General features: G+C 48.9%; 1 protein-coding gene across 1 annotated transcript in view; it reads right to left on the bottom strand.

Moving 5' to 3' along the window:
* The window catches only part of CLCN1 (chloride voltage-gated channel 1), a 609,758-nt gene that overhangs the window by 77,322 nt on the left and 517,572 nt on the right, over positions 1-14,864 (bottom strand). The gene's annotated exons all lie outside the window — the stretch shown is intronic.

Raw genomic sequence — 14,864 nt, forward strand, 5'->3', positions numbered from 1 at the left:
CCTGTCAGGCTTAGATTGGTCTTGATCCGAACGTTTGCCTGCTCCCTTCCTATTTTGCTGAATGTGTTTTTGTTGCCCATAAGCCTTTGTGCACTTTACCACTGCTAACCAGTGCTAAAGTGCTCGTGCTCACTCCCTACAACATGGAAACATTGGTTAACACCTGATGAGGGTATTTAATTTATGTCTAAGTCCCTAGCAAAGTGGTATACCATATATCCAGGGCCTGTAAATAAAAAGCTACTAGTGGGCCTGCAGCTCTTATTGTGCCACCATTTCTGTTGCCATTTCTGTGTATGTAGTTTAAACCGTCAATTCGACTTGGCCGAACAAGTCCTTTGCCAAGCCTAAAACTATCTTTTTAATAGACAGGGCAGGGGGCATTGTATTTAAAAAGCTGGCATGTACTTTTAAGTTTTACATGTCCTGGTTGTGAAAAACTGCTAAATTTGCAATTCACTACAGGGAGGCCTACCTCTCTCACAGATTAACATTGAGTTATCTTATTACATCTAATTCATCTAATTACATGGTAACGTTTGTTTGGGAACAGTTACAAGAATCATGTTTGATGTAATTGTAATTTAAACGCCTTTTCACTGTTAAAGCCAGATTTAAATCACAATTCTGAAAATTCCACTTTTAAAAAGTTGCCATTTTCATGTCCTAAATATATGGTGCCTGCAGCTGGTTTCTGGGTCACATTACTGGGTGTGAGTGGCATTTACCCTTTGTGTGTTCCTACTAGACAGTCACAAAAAAGGTAAAGGGTGGTGGCAGGATAGGGCTAGATAACCCAAATCCCCAACTTGGGACTTATAAACTTTTCTGCCAAAAAGTGCTCTGAGAACTGAGAGAAGACTGGGACCTACCTCCTCATTGATTTGCCTAAGGTTTATCACTGGTTGGCCAAACTTCCTGGTAGTTCCTGCTATGGTTTTCTTTGCAGCAGAAAATCCTGTTCAATGGCTTCTCTCTGGAAGAGTATCCAGCCTTCTGGAGCCCTTGTTGGACTCAGCTTGCAGTCCCATCCCACTGGAGATTTTCGACTTTAAAAAAAAAATACTAAGTACGAAAGTAGAACTCTTCACCATGACTTCATCCAGCAGCTCTCCGACGACAACGCCTTCTTCTTGGACACCACTAGCTGCCTTTGCCCAAAGAACTTTACTTCTAAGACATTGTTCTCCAAACATTCTTTTAAGTCCGAAGGAAAGCGGAGACGGGGCCCAATTCACTTTGTGCATCCGAACGGCTTGCCATTGCAGATGAGCATGGTTCTCAACTTCGCCTTAATCTTGCATGACTATGGCCCTCATTCCAACCCTAGCGGTCTCTGACCGCCAGGGTGGAGGGCAACGTTAGAACCGCCAACAGGCTGGCGGTGCTTCCAGGGCCATTCTGACCGCGGCGGTAAAGCTGCGGTCAGAAAAGGGGATCCGGCAGTTTACCGCCGGATTTCCCCTGGCCCAGAGAATCCCCCATGGCGGCGTCGCTTGCAGCGCCGCCATGGGGATTCTGACCCCCTTCCCGCCAGCCTGTTTCTGGCGGTTTACACCGCCCGAACCAGGATGGCGGGAACGGGTGTCGTGGGGCCCCTGACAGGGCCCCATTAAGATTTTCACTGTCTGCTTTGCAGACAGTGAAAATCGCGACAGGTGCAACTGCACCAGTCACACCCCTGCAACTCCACCGGCTCCATTCGGAGCCGGCTTCATTGTTGCAGGGTCTTTCCCGCTGGGCCGGCGGGCACCCTTTTGGCGGTCGCCCGCCGGCCCAGCGGGAAAGTCGAAACGACCCCTGTGGTCTTTTGACCGCGGAGCGGTCTTTCGACGGGGGAACTTTGGCGGGCGGCCTCCGCCGCCCGCCAAACTCAGAATGACCCCCTATATGTCCTTAGTTGGTGCTTTGATCTTTTAGGCACTAGATTTTACTAAAACCTTTAAAAACTCATAACTCAGGTTCTACTTATTGGACTTTTGTTGATTTAGTGTCAGATAATTTGATAAAATGTACTGTATTTTGACTTAAGTGGTGTGGGATTTTTCTTGTGTTATATTTTCACTTTATTACGCTTTGTGTGCTGCATACATACTTTACACATGCCTCTAACTTAAGGGGGACTGCTTTTGTGTCAGGCTACCAGAGGCTTAATCACAGCTTGATTTAGTGACTTTTTGTGGTTCTTTCTGACATGGATTGTGGCTGTTGCTTGAGAAGGGTCACAGCAGCCCTCCAACCAACAACCTGATTTCTCACAATTAATCTAGCAGTACAGCTTCCTACCAAGCAAGAGTACTTAGAACAGGAACAGAACCACCTTTTCGTTTTAATGCATCACATAGGAAATTATTTTTTCTTGTTGATTCAAAGGTAAGGTACTATTGGTTTTGAATTACTGCAACCTCTCAACACAATTTTAACACAAAAGGATGTCAAAAGGTGGGAAAGGGAGGGAAGAAAACACAAGGAGGGTATAGTCTTAGCCCATGAGCCCTGGCACTGCCCTGCATTTTTTTGTTTGCTTGTGCCCATGTGACGAGGAAAACGTTTGCACAGTGCTAGGGAGGGAATGCACGACGTTTGCTGACCCACTGCCCCATGCTGTATGTTGTGCTGGGCGTACCTCCCATCACTTTTTGAATATATTAGTGCGATGAACTAGTTGCAAGGGGTATCCCTAAACATGGGTCCTGTGGTCACTGTGCTGCTGGAACCAAGCTACACCCGACTGAAGAGCTCCAACCAGGGTTGAAGAGGTCTAGAGCTGCTTGTATTCCGTTTCAGGGAGGAGATGGCCTGGCAGACCAGGCTGGACTGTACCCATTGGTGCAGGGTTGGGACTGATTTCCAGAAGGCTGGGTCCAACAGAGGTGGCACAGTGCGCAAGATAACGATGGACTGGGATGTGGCCCAAGTAAGTACCAGTGGCTGCGAGGAATTCAAGCATTCCAGCCACACTTTTCTGTATACTTCGGTTATCTGTGAGAAGAGCACAAGCGTTTCCACATAGAGTTTGAAGATGAGATGGGCAGTATGGAACCTAGGAGGTCCCGCAGAGGACAGGGAGCTTTCAGGACCTGGAGGTGGCCAAGTGACCAAACTGGTGTCTGTCGGAAGACCAGTGAATGTCTCCTGTCACTGTCAGGGCTTTCAGCAGGAGGTGGGGATCAGAAACCTGATAATCTATTCCCAAACCATCAATAAAGATGAAAGATGAGACTCGCCCTGCTCATGCCTCCTTAGTACGCACTTCTCTGATCACAACTCCTTGGTACGAATGCAGCTGCAACTGGACGACTGGACGGGGCAAACCAACAGCATTGTGGTCATCAATCTGCCAAGAACCCAGCACGGAAAGACCCAGCACATCCCTCATCCAAGAGTTTCCTGAAATGCGGCCGCCTCCAGATGGTCCCTGCTATTCAAGGGACTTAGGAGCAGTTTGAAGTAAGATGCCACTGCAGAGGAGCTCTCTCACCTTGTGCTACGTTTGCATTTCCTGACAGGCTGCAGGCTCAGGGGCTGCTTTCATTGCACGAGGCCTGATTCTGGTTTCCAGCCTGGCTCTGCTCAAGGCACGAAGAGAGTTCAGTCCTCATCAACAGCAGTCTTTCAGCGACAAGAGATCTCTAGAATACAAGAGAGGCTGATACTCTGGGAGCAGGGACAACCTACTCTCAGGATGTGGACACAGGCAGTACTCATCCATGGAGACAGTTCTGTGAGCAGTGGACACAGAGACTGTTCAAGGGAGACAGCTCTGAGACAGCTCTGTGAGCAGTAGACACAGAGACTGTTCAGGAGAGACAGCTATGTGAGCAGTGGACACAGAGACCGTTCAAGGGAGACAGCTCTGTGAGCAGTGGACGCAGAGACTGTTCAAGGGACACAGCTCTGAGACAGCTCTGTGAGCAGTAGACACAGAGACTGTTCAGGAGAGACAGCTCTGTGAGCAGTGGACACAGAGACTGTTCAAGGGACACAGCTCTATGAGCAGTGGACACAGAGACTGTTCAAGGGAGACAGCTCTGTGAGCAGTGGACTCAGAGACCGTTCAAGGGAGACAGCTCTGTGAGTAGTGGACGCAGAGACCGTTCAAGGGAGACAGCTCTGTGAGCAGCGGACTCAGAGACCGTTCAAGGGAGACAGCTCTGTGAGCAGCGGACTCAGAGACCGTTCAAGGGAGACAGCTCTGTGAGCAGGGGACTCAGAGACCGTTCAAGGGAGACAGCTCTGTGAGCAGCGGACGCAGAGACCGTTCAAGGGAGACAGCTCTGTGAGCAGCGGACGCAGAGACCGTTCAAGGGAGACAGCTCTGTGAGCAGTGGACTCAGAGACCGTTCAAGGGAGACAGCTCTGTGAGCAGCGGACGCAGAGACCGTTCAAGGGAGACAGCTCTGTGAGCAGTGGACTCAGAGACCGTTCAAGGGAGACAGCTATGTGAGCAGTGGACACAGAGACCGTTCAAGGGAGACAGCTCTGTGAGCAGTGGACGCAGAGACTGTTCAAGGGACACAGCTCTGAGACAGCTCTGTGAGCAGTAGACACAGAGACTGTTCAGGAGAGACAGCTCTGTGAGCAGTGGACACAGAGACTGTTCAAGGGACACAGCTCTATGAGCAGTGGACACAGAGACTGTTCAAGGGAGACAGCTCTGTGAGCAGTGGACTCAGAGACCGTTCAAGGGAGACAGCTCTGTGAGTAGTGGACGCAGAGACCGTTCAAGGGAGACAGCTCTGTGAGCAGCAGAGAGAGAGACTGTTCAAAGCCTGCCTCTCAGGATGTGGACACAGCCTAGTACTCATCCATGGAGACAGCTCTCGAGAACACTCAGGTCTTCAGCATTCATGGCATGGAGTCTCCTCCAGTCCTGAAGCTTTGGACAGACTGCTCTACTTAGATGAATGGAAGGATGCATTTGGCTTCATTCAGAGGCTCACATATCACGGGTAACTGGTCATTCGTCACTTTTCTGAAATATGCCATAACCGGATTTAATATAAATTGAGCCTATGCAGTCCTGACAGAGAAATGAGAGGAAATTCTGCTCTATTAACATCCAGAGGTACAAAATAAGGCTGTTATATCAGCCCAAGTACAACCTTCCAGCTCTTATAACAATATGCGATGAGCGATCTAATGTATTTTCAAAATATTATTTCATCTGAAGTGTTTTTATTTCCAGTGACCTTAGGTTCACAGGAGGTGAAACTGTAGTGATGTCACATGCCTGTGTCACGTGAACTCTATCCTCATTGGAGTTCGATACTGGAGTGATGTCACATGTCTGTGTCATATGAACTCTGTGCTCATAGGAGTTGGATACTGTAGGGATGTCACGTGTCTGTGTCGCACGGACTCTGTGCTCATAGGAGTTGGATACTGTAGTGATATCAGGTGTTTGTGTCACATGGACTCTGTGCTCATTGGAGTTGGATACTGTAGTGATGTCACATGTCTGTGTCGCTTGGACTCTATGCTCATCGGAGTTGCATACTGTGGTGATGTCACGTGTCTGTGTCGCATGGACTCTGTGCTCATAGGAGTTGGATACTGTAGTGATGTCACGTGTCTGCGTCACATGGACTCTGCGCTCATAGGAGTTGGATACTGTATGGATGTCACGTGTCTGTGTCGCATGGACTCTGTGCTCATAGGAGTTGGATACTGTAGTGATGTCACGTGTCTGTGTCACATGAACTCTGTGCTCATAGGAGTTGGATACTGTAGTGATGTCACATGTCTGTTTCACATGGACTCTGTGCTCATAGGAGTTGGATACTGTAGTGATGCCACGTGTCTGTGTCACATGAACTCTGTGCTCATAGGAGTTGGATACTGTAGGGATGTCACATGTCTGTGTTGCATGGACTCTATGCTCATTAGAGTTGGATACTGTAGTGATGTCACGTGTCTGTGTCGCATGGACTCTGTGTTTATAGGAGTTGGATACTGTAGTGATGTCACGTGTCTGTGTCGCATGGACTCTGTGCTCATAGGAGTTGGATACTGTAGTGATGTCACGTGTCTGTGTCGCACGGACTCTGTGCTCATAGGAGTTGGATACTGTAGTGATGTCACGTGTCTGTGTCGCACGGACTCTGTGCTCATAGGAGTTGGATACTGTAGTGATGCCACGTGTCTGTGTCACATGAACTCTGTGCTCATAGGAGTTGGATACTGTAGGGATGTCACATGTCTGTGTTGCATGGACTCTATGCTCATCGGAGTTGGATACTGTAGTGATGTCACGTGTCTGGGTCACATGGACTCTGTGTTCATCGGACTTGGATACTGTATTGATGCCACGTGTCTGTGTCACATGGACTCTGTGCTCATAGGAGTTGGATACTGTAGTGAAGTCACGTGTCTGTGTCACATGGACTCTGTGTTCATAGGAGTTGGAAACTGTAGTGATGTCACGTGTCTGTGTCGCATGGACTCTGTGCTCATAGGAGTTGGATACTGTAGTGATGTCACGTGTCTGCGTCGAATGGACTCTGTGCTTATAGGAGTTGGATACTGTAGTGATGCCACGTGTCTGTGTCGCTTGGACTCTATGCTCATCGGAGTTGCATACTGTGGTGATGTCACGTGTCTGTGTCGCATGGACTCTGTGCTCATAGGAGTTGGATACTGTAGTGATGTCACGTGTCTGCGTCACATGGACTCTGCGCTCATAGGAGTTGGATACTGTATGGATGTCACGTGTCTGTGTCGCATGGACTCTGTGCTCATAGGAGTTGGATACTGTAGTGATGTCACGTGTCTGTGTCACATGAACTCTGTGCTCATAGGAGTTGGATACTGTAGTGATGTCACATGTCTGTTTCACATGGACTCTGTGCTCATAGGAGTTGGATACTGTAGTGATGCCACGTGTCTGTGTCACATGAACTCTGTGCTCATAGGAGTTGGATACTGTAGGGATGTCACATGTCTGTGTTGCATGGACTCTATGCTCATTAGAGTTGGATACTGTAGTGATGTCACGTGTCTGTGTCGCATGGACTCTGTGTTTATAGGAGTTGGATACTGTAGTGATGTCACGTGTCTGTGTCGCATGGACTCTGTGCTCATAGGAGTTGGATACTGTAGTGATGTCACGTGTCTGTGTCGCACGGACTCTGTGCTCATAGGAGTTGGATACTGTAGTGATGTCACGTGTCTGTGTCGCACGGACTCTGTGCTCATAGGAGTTGGATACTGTAGTGATGCCACGTGTCTGTGTCACATGAACTCTGTGCTCATAGGAGTTGGATACTGTAGGGATGTCACATGTCTGTGTTGCATGGACTCTATGCTCATCGGAGTTGGATACTGTAGTGATGTCACGTGTCTGGGTCACATGGACTCTGTGTTCATCGGACTTGGATACTGTATTGATGCCACGTGTCTGTGTCACATGGACTCTGTGCTCATAGGAGTTGGATACTGTAGTGAAGTCACGTGTCTGTGTCACATGGACTCTGTGTTCATCGGAGTTGGATACTGTAGTGATGTCACGTGTCTGTGTCGCATGGACTCGGTGCTCATAGGATTTGGGGACTGTAGTGATGTCACGTGTCTGTGTCACATGGACCCTGCGCTCATAGGAGTTGGATACTGGAGGGATGTCACATGTCTGTGTCACATTGACTCTGTGCTCATAGGAGTTGGATACTGTAGTGATGCCACGTGTCTGTGTCACATGGTCTCTGTGCTCATCGGAGTTGGATACTGTAGTGATACCACGTGGCTGTGTCACATGGACTCTGTGCTCATAGGAGTTGGATACTGTAGGGATGTCACGTGTCTGTGTCACATGGACTCTGTGCTCATAGGAGTTGGATACTGTAGGGATGTCACGTGTCTGTGTCGCATGGACTCTATGCTCATCGGAGTTGGATACTGTAGTGATGTCACGTGTCTGTGTCACATGGACTCTGTGTTCATCGGAGTGGGATACTGTAGTGATGTCATGTGTCTGTGTCGCATGGACTCTGTGTTTATAGGAGTTGGATACTGTAGTGATGTCACGTGTCTGTGTCGCATGGACTCTGTGCTCATAGGAGTTGGATACTGTAGTGATGTCATGTGTCTGTGTCGCACGGACTCTGTGCTCATAGGAGTTGGATACTGTAGTGATGTCACGTGTCTGTGTCGCACGGACTCTGTGCTCATAAGAGTTGGATACTGTAGTGATGTCATGTGTCTGTGTCGCACGGACTCTGTGCTCATAGGAGTTGGATACTGTAGCTCATAGGAGTTGGACACTGTAGTAATGTCACGTGTCTGTGTCGCACGGACTCTGTGCTCATAGGAGTTGGACACTGTAGTGTTGCCACGTGTCTGTGTCGCACGGACTCTGTGCTCATAGGAGTTGGACACTCTAGTGTTGCCACGTGTCTGTGTCGCACGGACTCTGTGCTCATAGGAGTTGGATACTGTAGTGATGTCACGTGTCTGTGTCGCATGTACTCTGTGCTCATCGGAGTTGGATACTGTAGTGATGTCACATATCTGTGTCACATGAACTCTGTGCTCATAGGAGTTGGATACTGTAGTGATGTCACGTGTCTGTATAGCATGGACTCTGTGCTCATAGGAGTTGGATACTGTAGTGATGTCACGTGTCTGTGTCGCATGGATTCTGTGCTCACAGGAATTGGATACTGTAGTGATGTCACGTGTCTGTGTAGCATGGACTCTGTACTCATAGGAGTTGGATACTGTAGGGATGCCACGTGTCTGTGTCACATGGACTGTGTGCTCATAGGAGTAGTGATGCCACGTGTCTGTGTCGCATGGACTCTGTGCTCATAGGAGTTGGAGACTGTAGTGATGCCACGTGTCTGTGTTGCATGGACTCTGTGCTCATAGGAGTTGGAGACTGTAGTGATGCCACGTGTCTGTGTCACATGAACTCTGCGCTCATTGGAGTTGGATACTGTAGTGATGCCAGGTGTCTGTGTCGCATGTACTCTGTGCTCATCGGAGTTGGATACTGTAGTGATGTCACATATCTGTGTCACATGAACTCTGTGCTCATAGGAGTTGGATACTGTAGTGATGTCACGTGTCTGTATAGCATGGACTCTGTGCTCATAGGAGTTGGATACTGTAGTGATGTCACGTGTCTGTGTCGCATGGATTCTGTGCTCACAGGAATTGGATACTGTAGTGATGTCACGTGTCTGTGTAGCATGGACTCTGTACTCATAGGAGTTGGATACTGTAGGGATGCCACGTGTCTGTGTCACATGGACTGTGTGCTCATAGGAGTAGTGATGCCACCTGTCTGTGTCGCATGGACTCTGTGCTCATAGGAGTTGGAGACTGTAGTGATGCCACGTGTCTGTGTTGCATGGACTCTGTGCTCATAGGAGTTGGATACTGTAGTGATGTCACGTGTCTGTGTCGCATGAACTCTGTGCTCATAGGAGTTGGATACTGTAGTGATGTCACATGTCTGTGTCGCATGGACTCTGTGCTCATAGGAGTTGGATACTGTAGTGATGTCACGTGTCTGTGTTGCATGGACTCTGTGCTCATTGGAGATGGATACTGTAGGGATGTCACGTGTCTGTGTCGCATGGACTCTGTGCTCATCAGAGTTGGATTCTGTAGTGATGTCACGTGTCAGTGTCACATGGCCTCTGTGTTCATCGGAGTTGGATACTGTAGTGATGTTACGTGTGTGTGTCACATGGACTCTGTGCTCATCGGAGTTGGACACTGTAGTGCTGTCACGTGTCTTTGTCACATGAACTCTGAGCTCATAGGAGTTGGATACTGTCGTGATGTCACGTGTCTGTGTCACATGGACTCTGCGCTCATAGGAGTTGGAGACTGTAGTGATGTCACGTGTCTGTGTCGCATGGACTCTGTGCTCATCAGAGTTGGATTCTGTAGTGATGTCACGTGTCTGTGTCACATGGACTCTGTGTTCATCGGAATTGGATACTGTAGTGATGTCACATGTCTGTGTCACGTGGACTCTGTGCTCATAGGAGTTGGATACTGTAGGGATGTCACGTGTCTGTGTCACGTGGACTCTGTGCTCATAGGAGTTGGATACTGTAGGGATGTCACATGTCTGTGTTGCATGGACTCTGTGCTCATAGGAGTTGATACTGTAGGGATGTCACGTGTCTTTGTCGCATAGAATCTGTGCTCATCGGAGCTGGATACTGTAGTGATGTCACATGTCTTGGTCACATGAACTCTGTGCTCATCGGAGTTGGATACTGTAGTGATGTCACATATCTGTGTCACATGAACTCTGTGCTCATAGGAGTTGGATACTGGAGGGATGTCACATGTCTGTGTCACATTGACTCTGTGCTCATAGGAGTTGGATACTGTAGTGATGATCACTTGTCTGTGTCGCATGGATTCTGTGCTCATAGGAATTGGATACTGTAGTGATGTCACATGTCTGTGTCGCATGGACTGTGTGCTCATAGGAGTAGTGATGCCACGTGTCTGTGTCGCATGGACTCTGTGCTCATAGGAGTTGGAGACTGTAGTGATGCCACGTGTCTGTATCGCATGGACTCTGTGCTCATAGGAGTTGGATACTGTAGTGATGTCACGTGTCTGTGTCGCATGGACTCTGTGCTCATAGGAGTTGGAGACTGTAGTGATGCCACGTGTCTGTGTCACATGAACTCTGTGCTCATAGGAGTTGGATACTGTAGTGATGTCACGTGTCTGTGTCGCATGGACTCTGTGCTCATAGGAGTTGGATACTGTAGTGATGTCACGTGTCTGTGTCGCATGGACTCTGTGCTCATTGGAGTTGGATACTGTAGGGATGTCACGTGTCTGTGTCGCATGGACTCTGTGCTCATAGGAGTTGGAGACTGTAGTGATGTCACGTGTCCGGTTCGCATGGACTCTGTGCTCATAGGAGTTGGATACTGTAGTGATGCCACGTGTCTGTGTCACATGGAGTCTGTGCTCATAGGAGTTGGATACTGTAGTGATGCCAGGTGTCTGTGTCACATGGACTCTGTGCTCATCGGAGTTGGATACTGTAGTGATGTCACGTGTCTGTGTCGCACGGACTCTGTGCTCATAGGAGTTGGATACTGTAGTGATGTCACATGTCTGTGTCACACGGACTCTGTGCTCATAGGAGTTGGATACTGTAGTGATGTCACGTGTCTGTGTCGCATGGACTCTGTGCTCATAGGAGTTGGACACAGTAGTGATGTCACATGTCTGTGTCGCATGGACTCTGTGCTCATAGGAGTGCATACTGTAGTGTTGCCACATGTCTGTGTCGTGTGAAGTCTGCGCTCATTGGAGTTGGATACTGTAGTGATGCCAGGTGTCTGTGTCGCATGTACTCTGTGCTCATCGGAGTTGGATACTGTAGTGATGTCACGTGTCTGTGTCACATGAACTCTGTGCTCATAGGAGTTGGATACTGTAGTGATGTCACGTGTCTGTATAGCATGGACTCTGTGCTCATAGGAGTTGGATACTGTAGGGATGCCACGTATCTGTGTCGCATGTACTCTGTGCTCATAGTGATGCCACGTGTCTGTGTCGCATGGACTCTGTGCTCATATGAGTTGGAGACTGTAGTGATGTCACGTGTCTGTGTGGCATGGACTCTGTACTCATAGGAGTTGGATACTGTAGTGATGTCACGTGTCTGTGTCGCATGGACTCTGTGCTCTTAGGAGTTGGAGACTGTAGTGATGCCACGTGTCTGTGTCGCATGAACTCTGTGCTCATAGGAATTGGATACTGTAGTGATGTCACGTGTCTGTGTCGCATGGACTCAGTGCTCATAGGAGTTGGATACTGTAGTGATGTCACGTGTCTGTGTTGCATGGACTCTGTGCTCATTGGAGATGGATACTGTAGGGATGTCACGTGTCTGTGTCGCATGGACTCTGTGCTCATAGGAGTTGGATACTGAAGTGATGTCACGTGTCTGGTTCGCATGGACTCTGTGCTCATAGGAGTTGGATACTGTAGTGATGGCACGTGTCTGTGTCGCATGGACTCTTTGCTCATAGGAGTTGGATACTGTAGTGATGCCAGGTGTCTGTGTCGCATGGACTCTGTGCTCATCGGAGTTGGATACTGTAGTGATGCCACGTGTCTCTGTCGCATGAACTCTGTGCTCATAGGAGTTGCATACTGTAGTGATGTCACGTGTCTGTGTCGCATGAAATCTGTGCTCATAGGAGTTGGATACTGTAGTGATGTCACGTGTCTGTGTCGCATGGACTCTGTGCTCATAGGAGTTGGATACTGTAGGGATGTCACGTGTCTGTGTCGCATGGACTCTGTGCTCATCGGAGTTGGATACTGAAGGGATGTCACGGGTCTGTGTCGCATGGACTCTGTGCTCATCGGAGTTGGATACTGTAGTGATGTCACGTGTCTGTGTCGCATGGACTCTGTGCTCATCGGAGTTGGATACTGTAGTGATGTCATGTGTCTGTGTCGCATGAACTCTGTGCTCATAGGAGTTGGATACTGTAGTGATGTCACATGTCTGTGTCGCATGGACTCTGTGCTCATAGGAGTTGGATACTGTAGGGATGTCACGTGTCTGTGTCGCATGGACTCTGTGCTCATCGGAGTTGGATACTGTAGTGATGTCACGTGTCTGTGTCGCATGGACTCTGTGCTCATCGGAGCTGGATACTGTAGTGATGTCACGTGTCTGTGTCGCACGGACTCTGTGCTCATTGGAGTTGGATACTGTAGGGATGTCACGTGTCTGTGTCGCATGGACTCTGTGCTCATAGGAGTTGGAGACTGTAGTGATGTCACGTGTCCGGTTCGCATGGACTCTGTGCTCATAGGAGTTGGATACTGTAGTGATGCCACGTGTCTGTGTCACATGGACTCTGTGCTCATAGGAGTTGGATACTGTAGTGATGCCAAGTGTCTGTGTCACATGGACTCTGTGCTCATCGGAGTTGGATACTGTAGTGATGTCACGTGTCTGTGTCGCACGGACTCTGTGCTCATAGGAGTTGGATACTGTAGTGATGTCACATGTCTGTGTCGCATGGACTCTGTGCTCATAGGAGTTGGATACTGTAGTGATGTCACGTGTCTGTGTCGCATGGACTCTGTGCTCATAGGAGTTGGACACTGTAGTGATGTCACATGTCTGTGTCGCATGGACTCTGTGCTCATAGGAGTGCATACTGTAGTGTTGCCACATGTCTGTGTCGTGTGAAGTCTGCGCTCATTGGAGTTGGATACTGTAGTGATGCCAGGTGTCTGTGTCGCATGTACTCTGTGCTCATCGGAGTTGGATACTGTAGTGATGTCACGTGTCTGTGTCACATGAACTCTGTGCTCATAGGAGTTGGATACTGTAGTGATGTCACGTGTCTGTATAGCATGGACTCTGTGCTCATAGGAGTTGGATACTGTAGTGATGTCACTTGTCTGTGTAGCATGGACTCTGTGCTCATAGGAGTTGGATACTGTAGGGATGCCACGTGTCTGTGTCGCATGTACTCTGTGCTCATAGTGATGCCACGTGTCTGTGTCGCATGGACTCTGTGCTCATATGAGTTGGAGACTGTAGTGATGTCACGTGTCTGTGTGGCATGGACTCTGTACTCATAGGAGTTGGATACTGTAGTGATGTCACGTGTCTGTGTCGCATGGACTCTGTGCTCTTAGGAGTTGGAGACTGTAGTGATGCCACGTGTCTGTGTCGCATGAACTCTGTGCTCATAGGAGTTGGATACTGTAGTGATGTCACATGTCTGTGTCGCATGGACTCTGTGCTCATAGGAGTTGGATACTGTAGTGATGTCACGTGTCTGTGTCGCATGGACTCTGTGCTCATAGGAGTTGGATACTGTAGGGATGTCACGTGTCTGTGTCGCATGGACTCTGTGCTCATTGGAGATGGATACTGTAGGGATGTCACGTGTCTGTGTCGCATGGACTCTGTGCTCATAGGAGTTGGATACTGAAGTTATGTCACGTGTCTGGTTCGCATGGACTCTGTGCTCATAGGAGTTGGATACTGTAGTGATGGCACGTGTCTGTGTCGCATGGACTCTGTGCTCATAGGAGTTGGATACTGTAGTGATGCCAGGTGTCTGTGTCGCCTGGACTCTGTGCTCATCGGAGTTGGATACTGTAGTGATGCCACGTGTCTCTGTCGCATGAACTCTGTGCTCATAGGAGTTGCATACTGTAGTGATGCCACGTCTCTGTGTCGCATGAACTCTGTGCTCATAGGAGTTGGATACTGTAGTGATGTCACGTGTCTGTGTCGCATGGACTCTGTGCTCATAGGAGTTGGATACTGTATGGATGTCACGTGTCTGTGTCGCATGGACTCTGTGCTCATAGGAGTTGGATACTGAAGGGATGTCACGGGTCTGTGTCGCATGGACTCTGTGCTCATCGGAGTTGGATACTGTAGTGATGTCACGTGTCTGTGTCGCATGGACTCTGTGCTCATCGGAGTTGGATACTGTAGTGATGTCATGTGTCTGTGTCGCATGAACTCTGTGCTCATAGGAGTTGGATACTGTAGTGATGTCACGTGTCTGTGTCGCATGGACTCTGTGCTCATAGGAGTTGGATACTGTAGGGATGTCACGTGTCTGTGTCGCATGGACTCTGTGCTCATCGGAGTTGGATACTGTAGTGATGTCACGTGTCTGTGTCGCATGGACTCTGTGCTCATCGGAGCTGGATACTGTAGTGATGTCACGTGTCTGTGTCACATGAACTCTGTGCTCATAGGAGTTGGATACTTTAGTGATGTCACGTGTCTGTGTCGCGTGGACTCTGTGCTCATAGGAGTTGATACTGTAGGGATGTCACGTGTCTGTGTCGCATGGACTCTGTGCTCATCGGAGTTGGATACT

The sequence above is a fragment of the Pleurodeles waltl genome, chromosome 7 (assembly GCF_031143425.1).
Source record: "Pleurodeles waltl isolate 20211129_DDA chromosome 7, aPleWal1.hap1.20221129, whole genome shotgun sequence".
Taxonomy (NCBI): domain Eukaryota; kingdom Metazoa; phylum Chordata; class Amphibia; order Caudata; family Salamandridae; genus Pleurodeles; species Pleurodeles waltl.